Genomic DNA, 26,181 nt, shown 5'->3' on the forward strand with positions numbered 1-26,181 from the left:
AACAGGGACAGGCTGCTCCAGCCTGGAAACAGGGAACCCTCTCTGCTCTGGGTGTCCCACTGGATCACAGCCTCCTCCAGCATCCACCTGCTCCAGCATGGGCACCTCCCCATGGATCCCATGGGCTGTGGGTGGATCTCTGCATCCCCATGGATCCCATGGGCTGTGGGTGGATCTCTCATCCCCATGGATCCCATGGGCTGTGGGTGGATCTCTCATCCCCATGGATCCCATGGGCTGTGGGTGGATCTCTCATCCCCATGGATCCCATGGGCTGTGGGTGGATCTCTGCATCCCCATGGATCCCATGGGCTGTGGGTGGATCTCTGCATCCCCATGGATCCCATGGGCTGTGGGTGGATCTCTCATCCCCATGGATCCCATGGGCTGTGGGTGGATCTCTGCATCCCCATGGATCCCATGGGCTGTGGGTGGATCTCTGCATCCCCATGGATCCCATGGGCTGTGGGTGGATCTCTGCATCCCCATGGATCCCATGAGCTGTGGGTGGATCTCTGCATCCCCATGGATCCCATGGGCTGTGGGTGGATCTCTCCATCCCCATGGATCCCATGAGCTGTGGATGGATCTCTGCATCCCCATGGATCCCATGGGCTGTGGGTGGATCTCTGCATCCCCATGGATCCCATGGGCTGTGGGTGGATCTCTGCATCCCCATGGATCCCATGGGCTGTGGGTGGATCTCTCATCCCCATGGATCCCATGGGCTGTGGGTGGATCTCTGCATCCCCATGGATCCCATGGGCTGTGGGTGGATCTCTGCATCCCCATGGATCCCAGGGGCTGTGGGTGGATCTCTGCATCCCCATGGATCCCATGGGCTGTGGGTGGATCCCCATGGGCTGTGGGTGGATCTCTGCATCCCCCGTGTATCCATGGGCTGTGGGTGGATCTCTCCATCCCCATGGATCCCATGGGCTGTGGGTGGATCTCTGCATCCCCATGGATCCCATGGGCTGTGGGTGGATCTCTGCATCCCCATGGATCCCATGAGCTGTGGGTGGATCTCTGCATCCCCATGGATCCCATGGGCTGTGGGTGGATCTCTCCATCCCCATGGATCCCATGGGTTACAGGGGCACAGCTGCTTCACCATGGTCTCACCACAGCCTGCAGAGGAATCTTGGCTCTGACACCTGGAGCACCTCCTGCCCCTCCTTCTGCACTGACCTTGGTGTCTCTGTGTTGTTTCCCTCACATGTTCTCTCCTCCTCCTCTTCTCTGACTAGAAGCAGAAACTTGTGACTTTGTTTTGATTTTCTTCTTAAGTATGTCATCACAGGGGCATTTCCAGCCTCCCTCTCTGGCCCAGTTTTGGCCAGCACCATGTCCATTTTCAGAGCCATCAGGAATTGGCTCTGCTGGATATGGTGGGAGCTCCCAAGACCTTCTCACAGGACCCATCTTAATGGCCCCCCTGCTACCAAAAAACAGGCTGTACAAAACCAATACAAAGACAAAGAAAAATATAGAATCAACTCTGAAGTAAATGTTCTGTTTAAAAAAATAAAATAAAATTACCATGTCTTCATAATGTCCTTTTAAAGTTAGAGACAATATTGTGGTAGATATCTGACTTCTATATAGAATGATTGTGTGCTAAAATTTTATTTAAAAATGTAATATCCATTTCTTACAGTTCTTTTACATTAACTGAAAAGATCTGTGTTTAGCTCTTTAATGATCATGTATTTGCATTTATCTTTTAATTCTCTGTCATTTCTAGAGCTTTGCTGAAAATTCATTTACTCTAAATCCAAAACCTCTGCTACTCCTAATGCTTAGAAGCAATTACACAAACGTGGGGCCCAGTGGCTGCTAAGGAGATTACACATGAGAACTGCTCAAAAGCATGATAAAGCACTCTGTCACTGCCCAGGGATCCATATGTTGCTGCACAGACATTGAAGAGGGAAAGGATCTAACCACTCTTGCAGTGATGCAAATGACAGAAATACTGACTGACAAAGCATATAAAAACTAGTCTTCCCAATTTCAGAATGAGCCTCCCAAACTAAACTATATTGTTTAGAGAGCTAGGCTCTGCTGGAGGTGCCTGACTGGGAAGCATTGATAAGTTGCTGTCAGCTTTTTCTGATAAGAAATGATGTTATGGTGGACTTTTTCTTTGGCTTTCTTCAATAGTCCACCAAAATGAAAACACATACAGGGGCAATTAGTTATTTTCTTTTTTTTTTAAAAAATTTTTCTTATTTTTTAACTCTTTCTCTGGTAGGCTTATGAAGTGGCAATCAGCAAGTGAGTTAGTAGATGCTTAGCTAATTAAAAAATGGATAACAGTCAAACAAATTCAACAGCTTAGAGATAAGCAGACTCAGCTGAGAAAAAATCTGAGGGAATGAGCTCTAAAGAAAATATAAGAAGGTGATGTTTTATGGTTCCACACTGAAAGCTACATCAGTAAAAACTACATTCCAATTCCATTACTTGTTTCCATGACAAGGCTTATAATGAGAAAAGCAAATGTTAAACATGAATCAATTTTCATGGTGAGGAAGAAACAAACTTTATTTATTCCCCTAGCTTTCTTGCTGTTTTCTTGGATGGCACACAGTCACTCAGGAATTTCAACTTAACTCCATGGTCCAGCTTGTTTGAAACTGAGTACAAACATTTGCAGGATCCAGAGACAAAAGTCATGTGCAAAATCATTGGGGAAAAAAACAAAGAAGTGTAGATATAGAAATCAGTTTCATAAGTAAGGAGTTCATATGGGATTTTTGAAAAGAAATTGTTTTGGAAGGGAAGGTCTTTTTATCCAGATTTATGTGGTATTTTCCTAATTCTAATAAGACTTTAAAACCTGACAGTGGAATATGACTACTATGGATTCTGTTTGTTATTTCAAAATGTTTTCATTATTTGAAATATGTTTCATATTAATGAATTTGCAAATCAAAGCAGTAATGAAGTGCAAGTTATAGAACTAGCTTGAGTTTTTTCATTTACCTGTGTGGGGATGATGGATAGCCTTATTTCTTTTGACTTTGTTGTTCACTGTGTCTTTGAATAAATGCTGAAGACTATAATAAATTCACATCATATTTACAGAACCTCTGTCTGCGACTGAAGGTCATTTGATAGGAGACTACCAACCATTTCCAGAAAGGAACTCTTTATCTCAGCTGTCTGTATGCCAATTAAACTGTAATTTATCAATTAGTTTATGTGAAATATGGATCCCTCCTAAACAAACTTCTGATATATGGCTTTATTAAAGGATTCAGTTCACATTGCAGAAATATGTTTCACAGTTTACATTCTGCCTTTCTTTGGTTTGCCATTGCATTAGCCTCTTAGTCTTATCAGTGAACATTAAAACTTTTGCATCCATTAATATCAAATAAAACCATTTGTCCTCCACTGTCAAGGAAATAATGCAGGATGACCTTGAATTCATGTACTGACTACCTTCTTAGGCAGCCAGAAGTCTGTGTTATTCATTATATATACAGAAATGTACTTATTTATGAAATCCTGATATGGTATCTGATGCAACACTGTATTGTGGAAACTTTTACCCTGCCCTAATTTTAAGATATAATCCTTTATTGAAACTATTGAAATGCCAAGGAAATGCAAATCAGATCTAAGAATAAAAGAAAAAGAATCTCTTAAAACATTAGGCAATTATAAAATTGCCTAACTATTGCAAAATACAAAAGGATCTAAACAAACCCAGATAAACTGAGGCAAACAGTGTGTTCACCAACTGGATCACTTACCCCTTAAAAAAATCAAGAAAATACTTTTAGAAGTATGGAATCTTCAGTGCTCACACATTCATAAGTCTCAGCACAAAATATTTCTCACTGGGCATGCATTAACCTTTTTTATTGAAAGTTCCAAACTACATGGTATTCCAGAGGTGAAATGAAGTCGATTTTCTAATTTTTGATAGTGCATCTGGTCATAGCAAGACATGCAATGTGGGATGTGATGTGAGATAGAAGAGAGGATTTTAATTGCTTTAGACAGAAGAACTGTAATCATGATCTTGGAGATCTCATTACTGCATACAATCTTGGCATGAGGTTCTGGAAGGTGAGGAATACGACTTGGAAAGATCTATACATTATGACTCTTTCTCTTCATATTTTTAAAACTCACAAAGACACCTGTAGCTGACTTATAGTGCTGTTGAAAGTCAAATTTCTACACTGCTCTTGGATTCGTTTTCCTTGGAACCAGAAAAGGACACACTAAAATCCATTTACTACAAACAAAGCACTGCTGAAAGTTTTTGTCTCATTTCCATTCAGTATTGAAGGGCTGGAAATGAAAATAAATAAGCAAAAAAAAAAAAAAAAAAAAAAAATTTAGTCACCTCTAATCAATTTACTTACACATTGGTTTTAAGGACATATCACATGGACACAGAATAGTTTGGATTGAAGGGACCTTTCAAAGGTCAGCCAACTCCTCTGCAATGGGCAGGGACACCTTCAACTCAGGTTCCTCAGGGTCCCTGTCCAACCTGACCTGCAATGTTCCCACCAATGTACCACCTCTCTGGGCTGGTTCCAAGTGCTTCACCACCCTCATGGTAGAAAAATTTTCCTTACAGCTAATCCAAATTAATCCTCCTTCAGTTTAAAGCTGCCAATTCTCGTGTTATCACAACAAGCCCTGCTGAAATGTTTGTCCCCATCTTTCTATAGGCTTACTTCAGGCACTGGAAGGCAACCAAAAGATGTCTCTGAAGCCTTCTCTTCTCCAGGCTGAGCAGCCCCAACTCACTCAGCCTCTCCTTGTAGGAGAGGTGCTCCAGGCCTCCCTTCATCTGTACCACTCAATTCTGGACTCCAAGAGGTTGATGTCCTTCCTGTGCTCAGGACCTCAGGGATGGATGTGGCACTGCTGGGAGATGCTTAAATACAATCATAAAAATAAATTTTTCTTATTAAACCCACTCATGATTTTCCATTTAACTTTAACTTTTAATTCAGCTGTTGCAAAGAAGGAAGTTTGGAAGACTTGTTATGACACAACTCTTAAACCAGGACATTTTGTTTACAAATACAGCAAAGAAATCTAGAAATCTCTATAATTTTCTGTATTTCCCTCATTCTGATGCAATTTTCTAACAAATTTTAGAGTGTATTTCTCATTAATTTTTTAAAAAACATTATTGATACAGTTGTAATATTGATATATTTCTATATAAAGTTAAAATTACGGATAAGATCTTCCAGCCCATTTGTTTCTACCAGATCACTCTTGACAAATAAAACTTTAGTGATGTTTCATATGAGAAATGGCTGAAAAGACCAGCTAACCTTACCACAAGGAGTATTTTCTCTTGGGATTTTTTTTTTTTTTCAAATTATTCTGGAACATTTTCTTTGCCTCTTTGTTTTCATTTTGCTCAAAGAGTTTTTTGTTCCAGCTGAACATATTTCCATAGAAGTATCTTTCTTCTGGGAAAGAAAGAAGGGTAAGAGGAACCTGGGTTTTGGCAGTGGTGATCTCTTGTCTTGTTTTTTTTCCCTTTCAGCTTCCTCATATGTGGAAAATAATAACAAGGTAGAAAAAAACGAGAAAAGGTTTTGTTTATTCTTGTAACAATAAAGCTTGTCCTCTCCTCTGTAGCTCTAGTAAATAAATAAAGATGCAAAAAATAAACCTCAGGCAGCTTTTGTCAAGACTGTCTCTAATTGAATTTTTGCCTCAATTGATGAAATGGCTGCAGCCTTCCTGAGCTTCTCAACCTGTGAAAAGAGACTGTAAAAGCTGGGAAAATTGAATCACTTAGATGAGTGTTTCTGTTCATTCCATTAGTAGTTTTCTCTGGGAACAACCAACATACCTATGAAGAAGAGTAAGAGGGAATAATTTCACAAATAATATATTTTGCACAAATATTTTTTATCACACTGAAATTATTATCCTAAAGCACATGAACAAACCTGATGACCATCCAAAGGATTGATCCAGCACTGGAGATGTGAAATGCATTTTTCCACATCCTCCATTGCAGTTTATTTCTCATCTGTACCACTCTCAGTGCTGATAGAGTTCCATCAGTTCCATAGGAGTGTATTCTGTGGGGTCAGAGTACAGTGAGCTGAAGTCTGAACAATTTATTTGAGCAGCTGTTGCAATTTTAAAAAAAATTTATAAAGTGATTTCTTCCTTTTTTAAGGAAAATATGAAAGGAAACAGATTGCTTTATTTTAATGTTAGAAGATAAGTAAATTGCTTATAAATCAACCAGACAATATTTTTGTTTCTTATGCTTATTTGTACTTGTTGTTATTCAGATGAAAATTGGAACTGGCTCCAAACTTTAGTTATTTAATTTTAAGTTATTTCTCATGTCATTATCATTGAACTTCGAGTGAAAGCCTATTCTCAAGTTTTAAAAAATCTGGTAAATAATAAAAATCAGGGAAGAAAGCAAAAAATATAAATGGAAAATTTTATGTGGGTCTCATAGAGAATGAGGAGAATACTTGGTGATAAAATTGTGTCTATTTGAGAATTCACATGCATAGGTAATTTATTTCTAACCTTCTTTCTAACTTTCCTGATTAAAATTTCACTTAAAATGCATAATTTCTACTTAATTTTTTTTCTGAAGATAACAGTAAGTAATTCTGGCACCAAGTTACAGCAATTGTATAAGCTTAAATAATACTTCAGTATTACTGCTTGTATATTTTTCCTAGGGTTCCTGTTTAATCAAAACCTTTTAAAATAATTGTGTGTTTAAATACATTTTCATAGACATGTTCTTGGCAGAATAAACAAAAAGTATATCAAAATATCTTTGTGCAGAGATTAATTTTAAGTTACCCAAACTCAAGGAGATTTCTATATTGAAAGAGTTCCTAGGCAAGTATTTAATGTGTTCAATGTATTGTGTATTTGTGAAGGAAATGTAAGAGTTATCAGGAATGGCTGGCTGCAGAAGAGGTTGAATGGATCTCAAAAGGGCAGTGCAAGGGCAGGATCAGCCCAAGAATACACTGCATGATTTGCCATCATTATTCCAACAGCTCTGCCAATCAGCTGCCAACTTTACCCTGAGTCAAGGGGTTTTATGCAGTCATCCATTATATGGTAATTTTCCAACTCTCACTTTAGCAGAGGACTGGAATTTTCTAATCTCAGCTTCTTCAGTTCCTTTCATTACTCCACCATAATATCATACACTGGCACTATTTCTAGAAACCATCATAAGTGTTATAAAATTCTTTCCTTCTCTATGGCTTTTTTCACTGAGAATTTTTTTCACTTGCCGACAAGAACAATAAAAAGTTAAATTTCAGTTACAATTCAATTAGGGGAAAAATTACTAAGTTTATAAGAATTTTTTAAAAATTACAACACAAAAAAAATTTTATTACTTAAATGTATGTATGTAATAGTAATTAGTTATCAACTTATATTATTTGGAAGTTATAAATATTAATACAAAAATTTTGGGAAATAAGTAATTGCTGTTTGTTTAAAATTATTACTTTCATTCACATAATACTTTTTTGTTTAATTTATAGTTGAAAAAAAGGGGGCCCATGTAGACTTGTTCACTGTATGGTGGGCAAATTAATACAAGAGAATAGATTAATAGATCTGGATGTTTAGAACTACTGGATGTTATTTTGGTTACAACAGGTGCTTCCTAGGCAACTTCCAGGAATCATTTTGTGGCAATCACAAGCTCATGAGTGATTCCCTGTACAGCTTGATATTCTGATGTCAATTTGCTTCAGTTGCAAGTGTGAGCAGCATGTATCTGGGAGTTTGGGCTCATGAAGGGTCTCAGCTTATTTTATGCAAAACAGATTTCTCCCAGCATCACAGAGAGGTCAGCAATGAATATATGCATAGACTCCTGAAATTAATTTTAAAGGTTGTGTATGAGCAGGAAGCCTCTGTTACATGAATCTTGTTATTGCAGCTTGAGTCAAGGAAAAATCCACTAAGGGGTTTCTGCAGCACTCTCATTGAGGAGAATATTTTGGCATCTATTTATTGAACTCAGCAATAGATATTTTATTTAGGATTTTAACAGCGCATTACTAAGTTTCGTTTTTGGACACTGACTAATGATTCTGATTTTTTTGAATACATTGTGTCATATATAATGCTTCATTTTGCTTTGACCTCAACTGTCTTGCCACAAGGGGTAATTTATAAATATTCTATGGCACCCTATAACAAAATAGATCTGCATAATTTCTGAGACATTGAGCTACCTAGGATAATTTGAGACATTTATTAAAGAAAGGTTTCTCCATTTATAGGTGTTTTATAATTCATTTTTCTTCTTATGACAGAGGATTTCCTTATTGAAAACCCAATATGTTCTATAATAAAAGTTCTGTTCAACACTGAAAAATAACCCTATGGCAAAGATAGGTCCCTAAGGTCAGAGCTCTTCAATAGATGTAGGTCATTGTTTCTCATTAAAGAGAATAATTTCTAGAATTTTATTTGATTTTAGAAATTAATAAAAACCAAAAAAACCAAAAAAAACAAAAAAAAAAAACAAAAAAAAAAAAAAAAAAAAAACAAAAACAAACAAAAAAAAAAAACTCCGTGGCGTGTTTTAGTTCTCAGTTTTTCCTTCACATGAACCAATGCTTCCCTTGTATAAAAGGATGTAAACATTTTAAAGAAAAAAAAAAAAGTATTATCTGCAAAAACTCCAGGGGAAGTCTTTGGCTCTATTTTCAAAGGATATGGAGTTGTTGTCATTGCTTCTGGGTGTAATTGAGGCATGTCCTACATTCAGGTTCTGGTGAACCCAATTTTGCACCTTAATTTTAAAACATCTGTAGATAATATATGGGCAGCCACTGGAATGAGCAGCACAGTTTGTTTGCTTGTGCTCACCTCTGACACCAGTGGTTGTAATTCCTGCCTCAGAATCCTCAGAGATGTGGGGAGGGAGGGGGAAAGGAAGTAAGAGCAAGAAAATGCATTCATAGATTTCTGAGAGCTGTTGAGGCTATTAAAGTGTTATTAAAACAATGAACATCACCATCACCTACAACATGCTTCTGCTTTGTTTTGTAAAACCCTCACATTTTTTTACAAAAGTGAGAGAGTCTTACTTCTTACATAGATTTCTCATAACAATATTCCAATATTGTAAAAGGACTTAAAAATTACAACAAATAGACACAGATTCTGGCTCAAGGGCATGTTGTACATTGAGATCCAATAAGCTTGATGCAGGGTTGTTGCATTTACAGTTTTGTGCATTTCTTTTTCTTAGTATAAAACCAGTGAAAAGTATACCAGTGGTGCTTAGTAGCTCTTCTATTTCCAAGATAAAGGCTAGAACTGCACTACCATAATTAGATACTAGGCTTATTTTATTAAAAATATAAACAAAAAACCCCACTGCCAAAAACAAATCAGGAAGAAAACTCTGTATAATAACTATTAAACATTAGAAAGTGAACTCTTGCTCTGTAATGTGCATAGCACATTCTGATAACAAACAACGTGAGCAAATATTTTCACATTTTATACTCACCAAAGCAAAATCCTTAGCTGCATCTTCCTTGAATTCAATTGCAAAATATTAAATAAAATGAGAGTGTTAGACTGGTCTAACTCCAAACTTCCTGCTATTTTAGTAAACTGGCCAAAAGCAGGAAAAAGGAAAATGCTTGCTTGTTTTCCCTATTACCTATATTGACTTATTTTTGCTAGGTGGAATTTGGTAAAATCTGAAGGTCTAGGTTAAATCAATATTGATTTTCTAAGCAAGGGACAGAGAGCTTTCATGGGCAGGAAAGCATCAGCATTTTACTTCTAACTCAATAAACTGGAGACCAAGTTCAAATAGGGTGAGAAATTGAATATTTAGTTTATCGTATATAATGAATAAGGAAGATTGCTGAGACTAGTTGCTTAAAGCAACTACATGTGACATTGGAATAACAGTATAAAAAATTAAGTCTTTTTTTTATTTGCATATTTTCATTGATTGTTTCTGACCTCTCCAGAGATTAATTTTTCCTCCATACATTCTTTTAAAGGAAACATATGGATAAGTTCTTGCTGAGCACCATCATCATTCCACTAAGAAAACAGGAATGCCCAAGGCCAAGCACCAGTGTGGGACCAGTGAAGCCAAAGTCACAATGTTCTGTGCCAGCAAAATCAATTTTCTTTGGAGTTCAGTACAACAGTGAGTGCCAACACCTTGTAGGAGAAGGTCAATGTGATTGTTTCAACACAGGTGATCACCCAAAGGTTTTAACAACCCATCCTCCCCACAAGGCTGCAATCAAACTCTGTCTGCTTCCAGACTTTCAGAGCTCCTATCCCATCAGTGCAGATCTCACTCTAGCATGGGAAGAGACACTTGTGAGAAGAAAAAAACAGAGAGATTAACTTGTGCAATGTGTTTCAAAGCATGGCCAATCATCTATTATCAACAAAATCTTTAAACTAAAAATATTAATGCTGAAATCCCAGGAGAGGAGCTCAGCAGGTGCTGGGTATCTGAGTGTTCATAACATAATAATAAACATGCACTATAAAACAATATCTGCTTTGTATTAATACACATTATTTTAATTTCCAGTATGCCAGTCTATTAATTTAGAGATATATAGCAAAGAATAAAGCTAGCCAGGTGAAGAAATACTAAGCAGCTTTTGAAGAAACTTATGCTAGTAGTTTTCTCCAGAACATCAAATTGCTGTACTGGAAAATCTCTTTCAAGATAGGACACCATTTTATATCATGTACAATACCCAAGTTCCAGCAATATATAAAAATCACAGAAAATTTTCTAAAATAAAATTCATTTGATCAAATTTGGAGCCTGATCGTTCTGGAAAATGATAAAAAATAAAAGAAAATATATTTTACATCAATATTAATTCCCATGCATTAAATAATCAGTTATTTTAAGTAATTTTAAATTAGTTTCTCCTATACACTCTTACTCTTCTTTTAAAAAGCCCTCCAACAGTTCTTAAATTAGTTCACCCCTATTTATTTTTGACTACACTTTCCATCATGATGAACAAATTCTGTTTCCAAAGACAACACTGCTTTGCATAGAGCTCATGTTAAAAAGACTCAGTTTTCCAACCTAACATCATATTTTTTCTACTTGCTTCAGCATTCACTTGAGATTTTGTTTCTTCAGATGACTTGCTCCTCTAAATCAGAACATAGACTCTTTCTAAAATTTGGGATGTTTAACTGCTGCAGTAAAGTATTCATTTAGGTAGTTCTTTCTCTACAGAGATTGTTAAAATTTAAAATGGTTTTCCATATTACACTCAAGACAAAAATCTAAAATATTTTGAAGACAATGTTACAACAGAATCAGAAAATAAGTAAATGCTTCAGAACAAAGTTTATCAGGATAAATGTGATTTTATGGCTGTGAGTTTTTATTCCAAAAAGACAAGTATAGATAGTCAGTACTTTTTATTTTCCACTCTTGCTCTTCTGTGAGAAGGCAAGCATGAATCAAATCCCATTTTATAATTAATTAGTCTGTCTCCATTTTGTTTAACATAACCTCCTGGCACGCCTTTTTTCCTAGGTTTTTATTTGTTAAGGTTCTGTAAGTTTTTACTTAATATGACCTATTACACATTTTGACATCTTGTATGACCCCCTTTGGGTTGCAAAAGTGTTAACTAGCAATTCTTTCATGCTGAATTTTTGGCACGCTGGTATGAACAGGTGGGACTGATGTGAGGAAGTTTGGAGTTTAAAAGGATATTCTTTCCAACAGAAAAAAGCCTCCTGTGGAGTTGAAGGCTGCCAAGTAACTGAAGTGGCATTTGTTGCCTAGTTAGCTGTCAAATCACCTTGTGACTAGGAATAATGCCATCTAAGCAGATGGTGATAATGCAAATTGATAGCCAATGTTTGTGTATTTACAACTACTGGTTGAAGATGTTGAAGATTTCATATTTTAGCCAGGAGGATCCATTCATCCAATGCTTTCATGCACAAAGATTAACAGGATAAGTTTTCCCCTGTGCTTCATCTCACAGCTACTCTGAACTACTCTGAATTAATCTTTTTTCCACCATGTCCTTTTTCACAACCAATGTTATCCAATGCATTTCTGTTAAACACACCACATATCAATATTCAGAAAAAAACTGGCCTTCCCTGGAGTAATTATTTGAATAACAGATGTAAGAGAGTTTATGACAGGCAAATAAAATAATCACTGTCCTGAGTTTGCTCACAAGGGATGGAGCTTAGAGACATTGGAGCAGGGCTAAATTGCCATTCTATATGATACAAATGATCTCTCTAAGGCATGGCTCTGGAGAAAGAAACAAGGAACATACCCCTGGAAGTGTGTAATTTTGTTCTGTGTCTTCTTCAGGGGAACTTGCCAGTACCAACAAGTCATCTTTTTGATCACTGAGGGGTGGTCAGAGTGGGCTCTGTCCTTCTCCCACTGCCACTTGTCCCTTCCTGTCCCCTCAGGAAGAAAATAACTGCACACAGCACACACAGCTGGTGGGAGCAGAGCAGCAGGGAGGAAACCGAGCCCATGCTGAGTGCAGAGCAGTGCTGGTGCTGGAAGCAGCCCATGGAACCCAGTCCAGCATGGGAGAGATGAGCTAATATTTTACTGCAGCCAAAAGGTTATTAAGTGGAAAAATGGAAGTTGTTGGTTGTGTTCTCTATGTGTTGTTATCTATGGTCTGGAACTGGGAGAGGCATGTGGTTGAAGATCTGACCAAAAAGGAAACAAGATGAGAGGGGAGGGGGCAGAAGAGAAGGCAGTGGAGAGAAAATGTAGATTCTTGAGTACTTATCCGATGGGAAAGGGGACAGGGACCAGCCCTGGCTGGGAAAGTGTATAAAATGCAGACTTTTTTATGGAGGGTTTGTGTGTGTTCAACTCTGGGGGGAGGGAGACACACACCCAGCTCAGTTGAATCCTTACAAATAAACAGTTTACTGATGCTCTAAGGGCTTTGTCCCCATTTAATTGTATCTAAATTTTGTTCATTTCTAAGAAGCAGAATGAGGGGAGTTGTCCATGCAGTGGCACCAGGTGGAATTTGACCCAGCAGAGGGGAGCAGTCTGGTGCAGTAACATGTGACAGAATTGAACCAGCAGAGTGGAGTGGTCCCATGTGGCCAACCCAGCTCTATTGGGGTTTGCCTCTCATCATTCCTTTTTTGTTGCCTCAGGCTTGGGGAGAGGAAACCCCAGCCATGGGAGTGCTTGCCATCCTGCCTTTGCCTTGGCAGCCACGCAGAATTAAGTCAAGGTGTGGATACTTTCATGTGTAAAGTACCTTCTCTTTTTGTATACTTTTGTTATTGGCATTGCTGTCATTGCTATGCATTTCTTATTCCATTGCTGTTTGCTTTCAGTAAATCATTATCTCAAACCATAGTCTTTGCCTTTATTCCCCTCTGATGGTAATAGAAGGAAGGGGAGTGGCTTATTTGGAATTTAATTTCCAGATGTTGTTAACCATCCATGGTTTATCTCAGATTTCCACAAGATGCTCATAAATTAAGCAAGAATACAACCTATTCACAGAGAACACTCTAATGTAATGAAATTTCAATACATTGGAATGTCACTAGTAAGAACCACAGAAGAAAGTAGCAACAATATAATCAGTCATGCATTTAAGAGCACCATGTTTCAAAAATGAGGTCATATTATTTTTCTGACAGGTCTTGGTGATGCATGTCTGCTTGTACTCATATTCATTTTATCTCATAACTGAGTCATTAGTGAGTTCATGTTATTCAGAAAGATTTAAATATTAAAGGAAAGCCACTGAAGGCATGGAGATCTGAAAGGCAGGTCCAGGAGCCCATGGAATGACTTTTGAGCTTCACAGACCAATATAAATATTTTGCAATACATAAGAAATTACTTTATTTGGCAGCTCTTCACAGAATGAAGTATAACTAATGTTACTGATATTTGAAGAGAAGGGAAGAACTATAAGAGGAAAACAAAATGTGATCAAGAAAGGCATCACACTCTTGTGTTTGCATTCAAGAAAATGCAAGAATACTAAAAGGGAGTCATAACAAACAGGAAAAAACAGTTCTATAACTTAAAAAACAAACAAAAAAAAACCAACAAAAAACCCAAAACTTAAACAAAACAAAAAACAGACCACCAAAAAACAGCGAAAAACAACCAAACCCAAAAACCCCCTGTATTTAAAACTGTGGACAAGAGTGCCATTAGCATCATTGGATTCAATAAGTCCATTAATATTACTGGGATAATCATCAAAAGGATCAAAACTAAAGTGCATAGATCTACAATTTGTCAGCAGGTGAAAAATGGAAGGAAATTTTAGGATGCACTAGGCTTTGCTAACAGCAGTGAGGAAAGGTAAAGACAAGACAATATCTTGATGTTTTGTGTTTTAAAGACAAGAACAATTAAACTTCACAGCAAAAAACACAAAGGAAGTCAATAAGATTTCAGAAGAAAATTAGATCTGTTTTCCCTATTTCTGGAATTTAGAGAAAAATACTGAAAACAAATAAAATAAGAGATTGGACATGAGGAATATGAAAGACTGATAAATTTAATACTAATATATTTAAAAGTGGAGTCTAAAATCACATAAGCAATAGGGGTCATTCAAGAAACACTTGCAGAATTAAATGAGACAGTAAGGGATTGATATAAAGATAAAAAAGAGAACTAAAGAAAGTCAGAGTGATCAAACTCTAGAGAACACAGGATATGATTGTGGAAAAAACAGTGATTTTATCAAAAATTGAGAAAATTAGAATTGATTATTTTCTTAGAAGCCTGAATGGAAATAAGTCATTTGAGACACTAACAAGATAAATTTTGATGACATAAACAAGGAGATAAGTTTATCTTGATCACAAGCAGTATCTGTTTTATAATTAAGCAGAAATATCAGTAATCTCAGAACACACTGTTTCTTGACTTTTTTGTATGGATGAATATTAGCTGTAAAAATGTGACAATGTATTTTTAAACTATAAGGTATATGGTCAAGTGATGTTTAACTGCCCTGAAAACCAGGAAACAATTTTACCCAGACGTAATTGACAACATGTCAATAAATTAAAGAAAAAATGTAAGCAATTGAAATAAGTGAAAGGATTTTGTGAGTAAGGGATGAGTGAATTCCCCTCAACACCCTGCCTGGGGTGCAGTTAAATTTCCACTGGGGGAGAGGTTTAAAATACATGTTTTGGGACAAAGCAAGAACTACCAATGTCTTAAATGGATGAGATGGCCAAAATCTCTCTTGGATCTAGAAGTGTTCAATAAAGATTTGCAAAATTAATTTAGCAGGATTTCCCCATAAATATTTACAGATTTTTCTTCCCCTCCACCCCACCCCCACCCAAAAAAAAAAAATAGTTTGAAAACTTAAGGAATTAAAGTTTAAAATTAATCTAATGGACACACAATCTCTTTCATATTGTTGATGTAGATTCTGCCACTAGGACATCAGATCAAAATAGCTTTTGCTTTCCTTTTTTTTCTCCATATAAATTTGAGTACCCCATTTTATGCAAGTCATTTGGAAAAAATCAATTCAATTTGGTCAATTTGTAATTAGATCCATATTTAGGCATTTAAGGATTAAAAATTTTACTGACATTTGTGGTGAATAACTTAAGTAAGAAATTCAATTAAAACTTGAGGGGTAAAATACTATTGCAGTGTAGAGCCATAATGCTCAGCACCAATTACATACCATGACCAAAAAAGTGACTTGAATAGTGAGTCACACTGGAAAGAACAAGATTTGTTTTCACTATTTAGCAAGAAATTAGAACACAGCCTTGAAAGGCAAGAGTGTTAGCTTTTCCTTATACCCTCTTGTTTTCTGTGTTTAAAAAGTCACTTGATACTTCCTCTGGAACTGGAAGATATTTTTTTCAGTTTCAATATGTTGGACCAATTAGTTAAACAATGGAAGTAGGCAGTTCTGAAGATACAAAATAATAATAGAAAGAAAAACAATGAAGGCAGGAATATCTAAAAGGCAAGGGGAGAGAGAGAGGATGAGAAGCAACAAGGAGTGGGAAAAGACAAGGCAGTACCAGGGCTCATAATTTGTAAAAAGAAAAATGTCTTTCCTCAGAGGAGACAAGAATAGTTGAGCTTTACCTCATTTCAGGAACTGGTTATTAAAATTCAAGAATTCAGAATTCTTGCTTCTGAAGCTGCTTAGGTTTTAAGCTTCCATTTATCTGCTTGCAATATGGACTGCTTTTCCTTCTGACATATTTATGCATTTTTTATGACAAGTAAATAGTATTTATATTTATTTAGCACTGAAGCAATTATGTGATGTGGGCAGATAAATAGTAAAAGAATATTTATCAAAACAGGAATGAAAGGTACTAGGCTTGCTTTTGTGTCAGCACAAATTATTTATTCTGTTTACAATAAATATTTTTTATCCTAGTCACCTGGGAAATCAGACCCAGCCACACATCAGTAGTCTCAATAGCAATTCTGAGATGAAAAAATCTCTTTCTCTCTGTGATTAATAGTTGCCAAACAGAAAATAGACTGGCTTGGACCATATAAAAAACCTTTTTTTGAAAAATTTAAATATGTACAGATACAACTTTGTCCTTCAGAACAATTGTTTAATAATTCTTGTTTACTGAAGGAATGTAGTTCTTGCTTCCCTTACAAACTGGACTAATTCCTCATAGAAATCCCCAGACACAGAAGTGGACTTAACATTTACCTCTTTTTAGGAGTGAATAGTTTCTGGTTGTCTCTGAAAAAGTGCTGTAGATTCCTGTAAGAAATTTCCTTTTAATTAGGTTTTGAAACAACTTGACTTCACTCTCGTGGCCAGTGGCCAGTTCGAGGGAATGGCCTGAAGCTGAGTCAGAGGAGGTTTGGGCTGGATTCTGGGAAAAGATTCTTCATCCAGAGGGTGACTGAATAGGTTCCCCAGGGCTGTAGCCCCAGCACCAAACCTGGAAGAGTTCAAGAAGTGTTTGGACTGTTGGGTTGTCCTGTGCAGGGCCTGAAGGAACCCTGTGGGTCCCTTCCAATTCATCTTATTCTGTTATTCTATGATATCAACGGATATGAAAGTGTATTTGATTTTTACCACAGTAATTGACTCTGATTTAGGTATGTAAGGAGCAGTGACAATTGACACAGAACAAGTAAATTGTTTAGGATTTCCTAGTGCACTAAGTCACCATGACGTTCTTTGAAGACAAAAGAAATAGAAAAATCTTACTTGTTATAAAGATTTTATTTATCAAATAAGTGCAAAACCTACTATTTAATGAGCAGATTAGATTAAAATATTTTTCTAAATATTTTTAGGGAGAAAATAACACTACCAAAAAATCCTATCTCTTTCTTTGCTTTTCACAAATCTAAGAGAAAATACTTAAACTTTGCTGCATGAGAGGACTAAAGAAGCTCATCTCTATTGTGCTTTCAGGTTTTCACTCCATTAATTTGCTGATTCATGAGTGGGGCATTCAGAAACATTTTCCTTTTATTTTTAATTGAAATGCAAAGTACTATCTCATGTTCTCTTAATAGGATTAAAGGATCCATCATTCCCTCCTGCCTAGCTGGGTAATTGTACAGATGTACCTTAATTGGCTTTGTGTCAGTGCTTGAGTCTTCCACGGGTTCTGCTGTGCTTACTTGGCAGGATATTCTGTGTTTTGAGGTCTGAGGGGAGGAAATTGTTCACATAAAGTATTCAGATTTTTACTCTAATCTTAGAAGTAAAAAACCCATGTTTTGAAGTATGGTGATTCATACTTTTTCCTAATTTTCTTCAAATCAATAATTCCTAGCAAGTAAACAAGACTTTATGAGATGTAAAGGCACATTATAATACATGAAAATAGAGAGAGATGACTATTTAACATTTATGGTTTCATTGTTGTAGTTGTGACGTTGTAAGAGCAGTCAGTCTATTAAAGTGAGTCACTTCCCCATTTTTAGGATTTTTTCCTTATATATATACTCAGATTCATGTCTTAAGTTTGATCAAAGGCAACTAAAGAGGTAAATATAAGAATATACCAATATATCACTATATATCCATTCTTTAAAAGTAGTCATAAAAAGGTATAAAAAGAAGACTAAATGAGACTGAACAGGTGTCATATTTTCACTTAGTGGCTCTAAATTCCATAAGGTTTTTAGTTTTGAAGGATGTCCTGAGATAGGCTTTTTTCAGTTGGCACTGAAATTTAAATTTGACTGATAATTTGGGGCCAGATTTCAGAATCAATTCAAAACCCAAGTACCTATTTATATACACTTCACATTTTATTTTTCAAAGTTGTTTTTTTTTTTTTTTATAACTTATTTCATATTTATTTCACCATTTAAAATAGTATTGTGATGATGGAAAGTGCTGAGCAGCATGGCCACTTCTGAAAACAGTCAGGTAACTCTCTTGAAATAAAAAGAAGGATACTCTGAATTATCTTTATGTTTGGGAAGAGGTCACAAAAGGAGTGCTCAGAGTTCATCTTTTAGGAGAATTTGTTATTTACTCAGCAAAACAAGAGATATTTTACCTGGAATTTTAGATATTTTTTTTTTCTGTTTTTTTTTGTGTTTGATAATATTGGAGCATTGGTGAAAAAGAAAGAAATTAGGCATTGGAAACTATTCTACATCTGCTTTAGAAAACTGTACTTCAAAAATCTTCCCTCAAAAGACTGGAATCACTGGGTATCAAGTCCTTAAAAACTAGTCACATACTTCTCACTTCTGCTTTTTTCTGCTTGTTTCCCTCATTTACATTATCTGCTTTCACCTCCTATTTTTCCCCAAGGCTTTATTATTTTATTTCTTCTCCCACCCATAATCTGTGCTCAACATTTCACTATTCTACTTTTGTATGGGTGAGTTATGTGTTTCAGTTTATCCATAGTGAACAACCCTTTTGCAAACAATGCTTGCAACATCAGTTTACATCTCTACAAGCCTCGTGGCTTGTTTTTAAACACAATATTACTGAAGATCTAGTCTGTACTTGGCAGGAAATTAATATCTGTTCAGCTTGAATATGTGTCTTGTGAAGGGGTCTATCAAGCATGGTCAATCCACAATCAGGAATATTCTTGTTCCAATAAGGAATTGTTTTTGTAAGGATTTATTCCAACAAGTGACTCAGGAGAAAATAACCAGAACAAAATATATAGAGGATAATTTTAACTATATAAATTCACATGGGCATGGCATGAATCCAGAATGAAAGAGTTCTTTAGCTAGTTTTGGTTAGATAAATTAAGAATTAATAATAATGCTGATAATAAAGACTGTCTTCATGAAGAGGCGTAGAGAGGCTTAAGTTATTCCTACCCTATTCCAAATTCAGGAGCCCCTACTGTGGAAACTGTTAGAATTAAATGGCCTGCCAACTGAAACAGTCTATTCTAAACTACATAGTCACAGCAGTGTGATATCATGTCAGAGTCTTCTGCATCTGTCCCATCTCTGAACAATTATACATAATCTTTATACAATTATACAAAATCTTTATTCTTAGAGATTTTAAAATATTCTAAAAAGTAAAGGATGGTGAAAGTCTTTCAGTGGAGTGTATATATTCATAATGTCAAAGGGGAAAGACATAAAGTGGATAAAAACCAAAACAATAGTAAGGTATTGAAATCTGATATTCACATTCACACAAGTGCTGTCTATAGCTTTATTTAATTGATATAAACAACAGGTTGATGAGACAGGCCAATTTCAGTATGTAGTATGGAAATGCTACACAGCTGAAAAATTGTAATAAGCAAGGGGACTTTTTGCCCAAACCCTAAAATACTTCTCAAAAATAATGATAAGTAGGACCACTAAGGATTTACCTATACACTATTAATATGATCAAGACTAGAATTTCTCTCTGAAAAGAATAAAAAAAGAGGAACTTATTTTATTTTATTAGTAGTATATGTGAAAAAATGGAACCAAAGCATACTGAGAAGAGTAGCTGAAAGGTGCTGATCTTCCACAAGTAACAACCTCATCAAAATATTTGTCTGACCAGAGGAAAGCAGTGACACTCAGTTATTCTGCACCACAGCTGTACTGAGGGGAGGGACATTTCACCAAAACACTGTTCTCTGGCAGGAGGGTGCTGTGGTGGAGATGAGCACAAGGTGCACAATGGAAGTTCAGCTGCAGCAGGCTGTAAACAAAAGACTGAAGAGCTGATGAGGACCAAGCAGTGGCAGCACAGGGCTCTCTCCAGAGAACCAGTTTGTCCTGATTGTTGTTGCCTACAACCAACCTGCATTACACAACTATGCAGTTACCTCTGCACAAGCTGGTTTAAAGCTCATACACAAGTATGTGCTGCAGCCATGGTGCATGGAAAGCCTCTTCATACTTAAATGAGATAATAACTGGAGAAAGACCAGTTTGCTGTGGTCTCTTTATCAGCATATGGTACCTGGAGATTAAAATCAAACACACATATATTCATGTAGCTTAGTGCTCAGTGATGCTTTATTTAGAAAGGCATGAATACCAGAGTAAATGTATACAAATAATTAAAGAAAAAAATTTATTTGAGTCGAGATTAATGTATTTTCCCTTTCATTCTCTACATTCATGTCTGAATTGAGTTTTGAAGAAAAGGTCCTGCCTCCATGCCCTGAAAAAGAAAAGATGACCTTTGGAAAAGACAGTCAGTAAGTACTGCAGCAATAATAAATTGATAAATGGTATGATGTGTGATCCAGGGGCTCTAAAGCCTGCTACTAGTGCCCCCAGGGTGTGACTGAGTGGTGTACCAGGGCTTTCCCATGTACTTGCCTTACTATGCCAGTTTCACTCTTAAAGATAGTTGGATGGTTTGAAAAAAAAATGTTTCAGCTACTCACCAGTGCCTTGCAGACACAGTTCTAATCCTGTCTGATCTGTGTTCTCTGCTAACTATATCTCTGAGCTATTTTTCTGATACAAATATTAAATTTCTCATATGTACAATTATAGGCATGAAGGTCCCAACAGGATCAAAACCTGTGGCTTTTCATGATGTAAAGCTACATTTGCAGCAGATTTCCTGTTTTGGTTTACTCTCTGAATATTTTTGATGAAAAAAATGCATTTACCTTGAATTCTACAAAAAAACAGTGCTAAATAACTCATTAGTGCATTTTCATGCTTCATCCACACACTGCCACTGTTAATTGACATTGAAAATTCAGAGAAAATTACATAATTAAGTATTTTCTGGTTTTGTTTTATTTTATCTAATAGCATTTCCTCCTTCTTTGAAGACAAACTAGCAACTTTGCTCTGATGAACATCCTACTGCATTAAGAATGATACTGTTTTTATAGAATAGCCTATTTTGTCTCTGAGTAGTTCTCCTGAACCATTACTGTTAGTTTACAAATTAATGTGTTGTATGAGTTGCTGAAATTGTCTTGCAGTGTGGGTTACCTTTTACTTGATTAGTCCTGAATTTCATTAACACTTCACCTTGGCAAATAATAAGTAGAGCAAGTAAATATGTGTCAGAATACACAGTGAGAAGTTTCACAGTGTAAAAATATGCTGTATAATATGAGTACAGCTACTTTCCTGGTATTAACCACAATATAATTAATGATTGCTTTACAAGTTTTTGCATCTACTGTCCTATAAATGCATTGGAACAATGAATGAAAATTCATTGGAACTGAAATACAAAGAAAGTAAGCAATTGTTTCTGAGAATGAGCTGTGAGACTAAAACCATAAAGCTCTCCTGAATCCCTAGAATCATTGCTATTTTCTTATTTAGAAAGCTTAGCTATCTGAGTAATAGCAACACACACACATGCACAAACACCTACAAATATATCATAGATGAGATTAATACATGCTCTTAGAAATATGTCTACACATATGTTGTTGGCAGAGGTAGAATTGGGATGAATAACACCTGAGACATCTGGCCAGAACCTATTTATACAATTGCAGTTTAATGTGTGCTCTTATGTTACATGGGATTATTTCAGCCTTGTAAGAAAAGGACATATGTTTCTAAAAGGTTATATTTTCAGCTAGAAAAAGCTGATTTTTGAATAAAAGTCCCAAATTTAATTTCTTTTGCCCACAAATATTTTTAATGAGTCTGTGCTTTGATAACAGAGTGGTACAGGCATAACAATTGTCATTAGTTATTAAGTGAAAATCAAGGAATTTCCCCTCTATTCTTTGTCTGAATGACAGCTGAAACATCTAAAGAACCCTGTTCAGCACACATTGTAGAAATTCCCTTTGGACTGTATGAGTATTATGCAGACCTAGTGCAAGGGTCATAGTGCAAAAATTCTGAATGCACCCAAAAGAGACCTGGGTTGTTCACTGAAATTAGCAGAAATGACTAAGAAGCTACAAGGGGGTGATGGAGGAGGTGAAGCTGAGCCAAAGGTGAGACACTGCAACTAACAGTTTGAATTGAGGGAACATTCCTTCTGCACAGGCCTTTCTCATATGTCCCATGGCGATTCCCAGATTCCCACCAGCTGAGCACCTGAGACCTGCATCCTGTATCTGTGCCCAATTCTCACTGCTTCAGAGGATGAAGGAGATGAGCTTTCCACCTTCCTTCTTCTAGAAGTTATATTATCAAGGACGAAGAGAAAAATTTCCTGAAGCCCATAATCTAGGTATGATGCAAACAAGCTTGATAAGCAAACAGAGACAAAATCATTTTTATTAATTTCAGGATCACGGACAAATGGATCATGGTAAAAGAAAAATCAGTTAATAACTTCTGTTTTAAAATTTTCCTCCTTTGCTGTGTTTATACTCAAATGTCTTTTACTGGTGGTGGGCAGAACCTGATGACTACATGGAATGACATTCAGCCACAAAGAGCTATTTAGTGCAATGTCATTCTTTCTCTAAATCATACACATATTTTACAACATATAAGATTTGCAAAATAAGAGTGCCTAGCAAATTACACACTCAATAATAACTGTCAAATGGCCCTAGCTCTTATTTTAAGACCAAAGGGATGCACTAATGTTAAATGTTTTTAGTTTTGAGCAAATCATTCTTAGTTTCTGACAGAATAATATGATTAGAGTAATGTGCCCCCATGTGAAAGCTGCATCTAACTGAACACTGCCTATTACTGTCAAGGAAAGCAGAAGTCAAATACATATAATTTATTTTAGCTCTGTCATCTAACACAGTATGGAATACAAAGTCAGTGACTAATGTGGAAAATTTAAATCACACTATAAATAGTTTTTTAAATAGTAAGCATTGTAGAAGTAATTTATGTATTAAACATGCATGGAAATTGCATTACTATCACAATTCTGTTAACCAAATAAAAGAGAATGTAATTATATGGAAATAGGCCATTTACAGATAACTTTCTTCAACTTTTTTTTGTGTGAAGTTTGTAAAGAGACATACAAAGTAGGCATAGCCAATTTATATGTTAAAATTGTCACTATAATCTATTTGTATATTGCAACAATCATCAAAGTCCTAGCATCAATAAAATATAAATCACATTTCCATTGATTTTCTTTGAAGTAATATTTCACATGTGAAAATTTGTTCAATCTGAACATATTTATATAAACTATTCCTGAAGAGAAAACCTGGTTTACATAGTTACTCCTTTATCACCTGTAGAGTTTTCACTGAATCACAGAACAGTTGAGGTTGGGAGGGACTTCTGGGGACAAAAGCTCCCTTCTGAAACAGGACCAGCTACAGTAAATTGTCCAGGACCATGTCTAGAAGGATTTTGAAGGAAAAGTCACTCTAAGAAGGGAGGGTCTGCAACCTCTCTGGGCAATCTGTGCCAGTGTTCTGTCATTCTCAGATGGAAATTCCCACACCTCACCTTGTGCCCATTGTTTGTTGTTGCTGAGCACCACTGAAAAGAGCCTGGCTGCTCCCTCTTTGCACCCTATCTTCAGATATTTGTACATATTGATAAGATCCCTTCTGAGCCTTCTCTTACCAATGCTGGACTGCACCAGCTCTGAAACTGATAGATATCCAGATAGATCTGAAACTATCAGCTTCACCAAAAGCCAGAAGTTGCAGTGAAGGTAAATGAACATCTTATTTCAACTCCTGGGGTCTGAGGAATAAGGCTGGGAAGAACTGAAGAAGGCTCTGGGAGAAGAGAAACCCCTTCTGCAGCAGATTATCAACACTAATTCTGAGATAGAAGTTCCTATATGGGGTTCAGGTAAGCAGGAATCTCTGCTTTAGAAACTTCAGGAGTGTGGGGCTGACATAGTGCACAGGTGTCTGGGGGAACCTGACTTTAGGTCCAAGGTAGGGACTGCATGCCAGCCTTCATTATGAAGTCCAAATTTGCACCTAGTTTTAGAATAAAGTTGCCCTGGAGTTCCTGCCAAGCAATGAAATCTCACCTTCACTTTGGAAAATTATTGAATGATTTAAACTTAAAATTTTTCGTCACAATATTTTTGACCTGTTCAGGTTATTCTTGTAAGATTTGCATACAAGTTTCATATTCAGCTTTAAATACCAGCTTCTGAATATTCACAGCCTGTGTGTTCAAGAAGTTTAATAGATATTTCTGTATGACATCATCACAATAATTGCTTTGCATTTGTAATTATATCTTATAAATGAGATTGCATGTATTTACACTCATTACACAATTATACATAATTTCATGAATTATGGAAATACAAAAAGAGTGACTAAGCTTTACTGAAAGAAATAAGTAAATCAGCAAAATAAAAATGGCTTTAAGAAAGCATTGAGAAAGTGAAAGGAGTCTACACAACATTTCTCAAATAAAGCATTTCCTTCCAAACTAACTTAATATAATCCAAGCTATATAAATATATTTTCTGGTACACTGTTTAATTCTGTGAGAATTTTGTTCAATTATGTACCTATTGTCTGAATACATATGTACTAATCCTCAGTATGAAAATCTACTATGTCAAAATTTTAAGAGGAACTGAATCTATAGCTGGGAAGCATAGAGCCTATCACATTTCTTGTAGTCAAATAGGTCTTCTCATAACAAACCAAAAGAGAGTGAAAAGTAACCAAAATAATCAAGGTAATGCATCCTATATGGTAAAAGTGATGGCAATGTCTATAGGGACAAATACTGAAATGAAAGCTTCTAAATTGCAAAAGAATGGGCTTGCTGCAATAACACGAAAACACCAAATAATCAAGTCATTTATGTCCTTTAGGATCAGAGAAAATAGCATAATGAATATCAGAGAATATCTGAACCTCCAGTATTTCTTTTCATGCACTTGCCTTACACCAACACCTGAGTTGATCAAAGTTTAAAATGACATAATGTCATAAGTGCAGTATGTACACCTGCTCTTCTCCAACTAGACCTAAGGATATAAATGGATGTAAGTAAGTTGAGCCCAATGTTGCAAATATTTATGCATATACCTAATCTTTTTAATTTGTACTTATATGTTTGTATTTTTTCCACAAAATGTCCAACATAAATGCTTAAATCTACTCCTGATAATAGTCTCGTTTTATGATAGCGTAACATTCATTTCCATATATTTTAATAATACAAATATCTCACATAAGTGTACCAGATATTGTTAGAATTTCCACATTTTGCATATGAATTAAGTGAGCATGGATAGAGACATTATAGCAGATAGCTTGTAATTAATTAAGCTATTACAGGTAGTTCATACTTTATAATGTGCTCTGTGCAGCCTATAACTACATAAAAAGAAAGTGGTTTAATTTCATATTGAAATTTTATGCACCACACCTGCAGTGATTTTAGTAGGGACCAAATGTAGAATAACACACTAATGAGCCAGATTCTATGTGTATAACATGCCCTCTTTTAATATTAATTTTTTTTTTGTTTCAAAACCAAAAAATGATACCAGCATATTCCACATGTATGAGGCTACACAGTATGCAAAAAAAAGTTTGAATCCTTCTTAAGATGTTGGAGCACTAGTGGTTGTAAATGTTATGATCACAGAAAAACAAGATTGAAAACTTGTATTATAGTATTTTAACAAGATGTCACCACAATTAACAGCTTTCTGCATGGGAGAAGCAGGGTCAAGTCAGGAAAAGTAATACAGGTTTATTGGAACACACAAATAACCTCTGTAAGCAATAGTACAAATAGTGCCATGGAAGGTTTAAGACTGGAAGAAGGAAAAT

This window comes from Oenanthe melanoleuca, chromosome 1 (genome assembly GCF_029582105.1).
Source record: "Oenanthe melanoleuca isolate GR-GAL-2019-014 chromosome 1, OMel1.0, whole genome shotgun sequence".
In the NCBI taxonomy this organism is placed as follows: Eukaryota; Metazoa; Chordata; class Aves; order Passeriformes; family Muscicapidae; genus Oenanthe; species Oenanthe melanoleuca.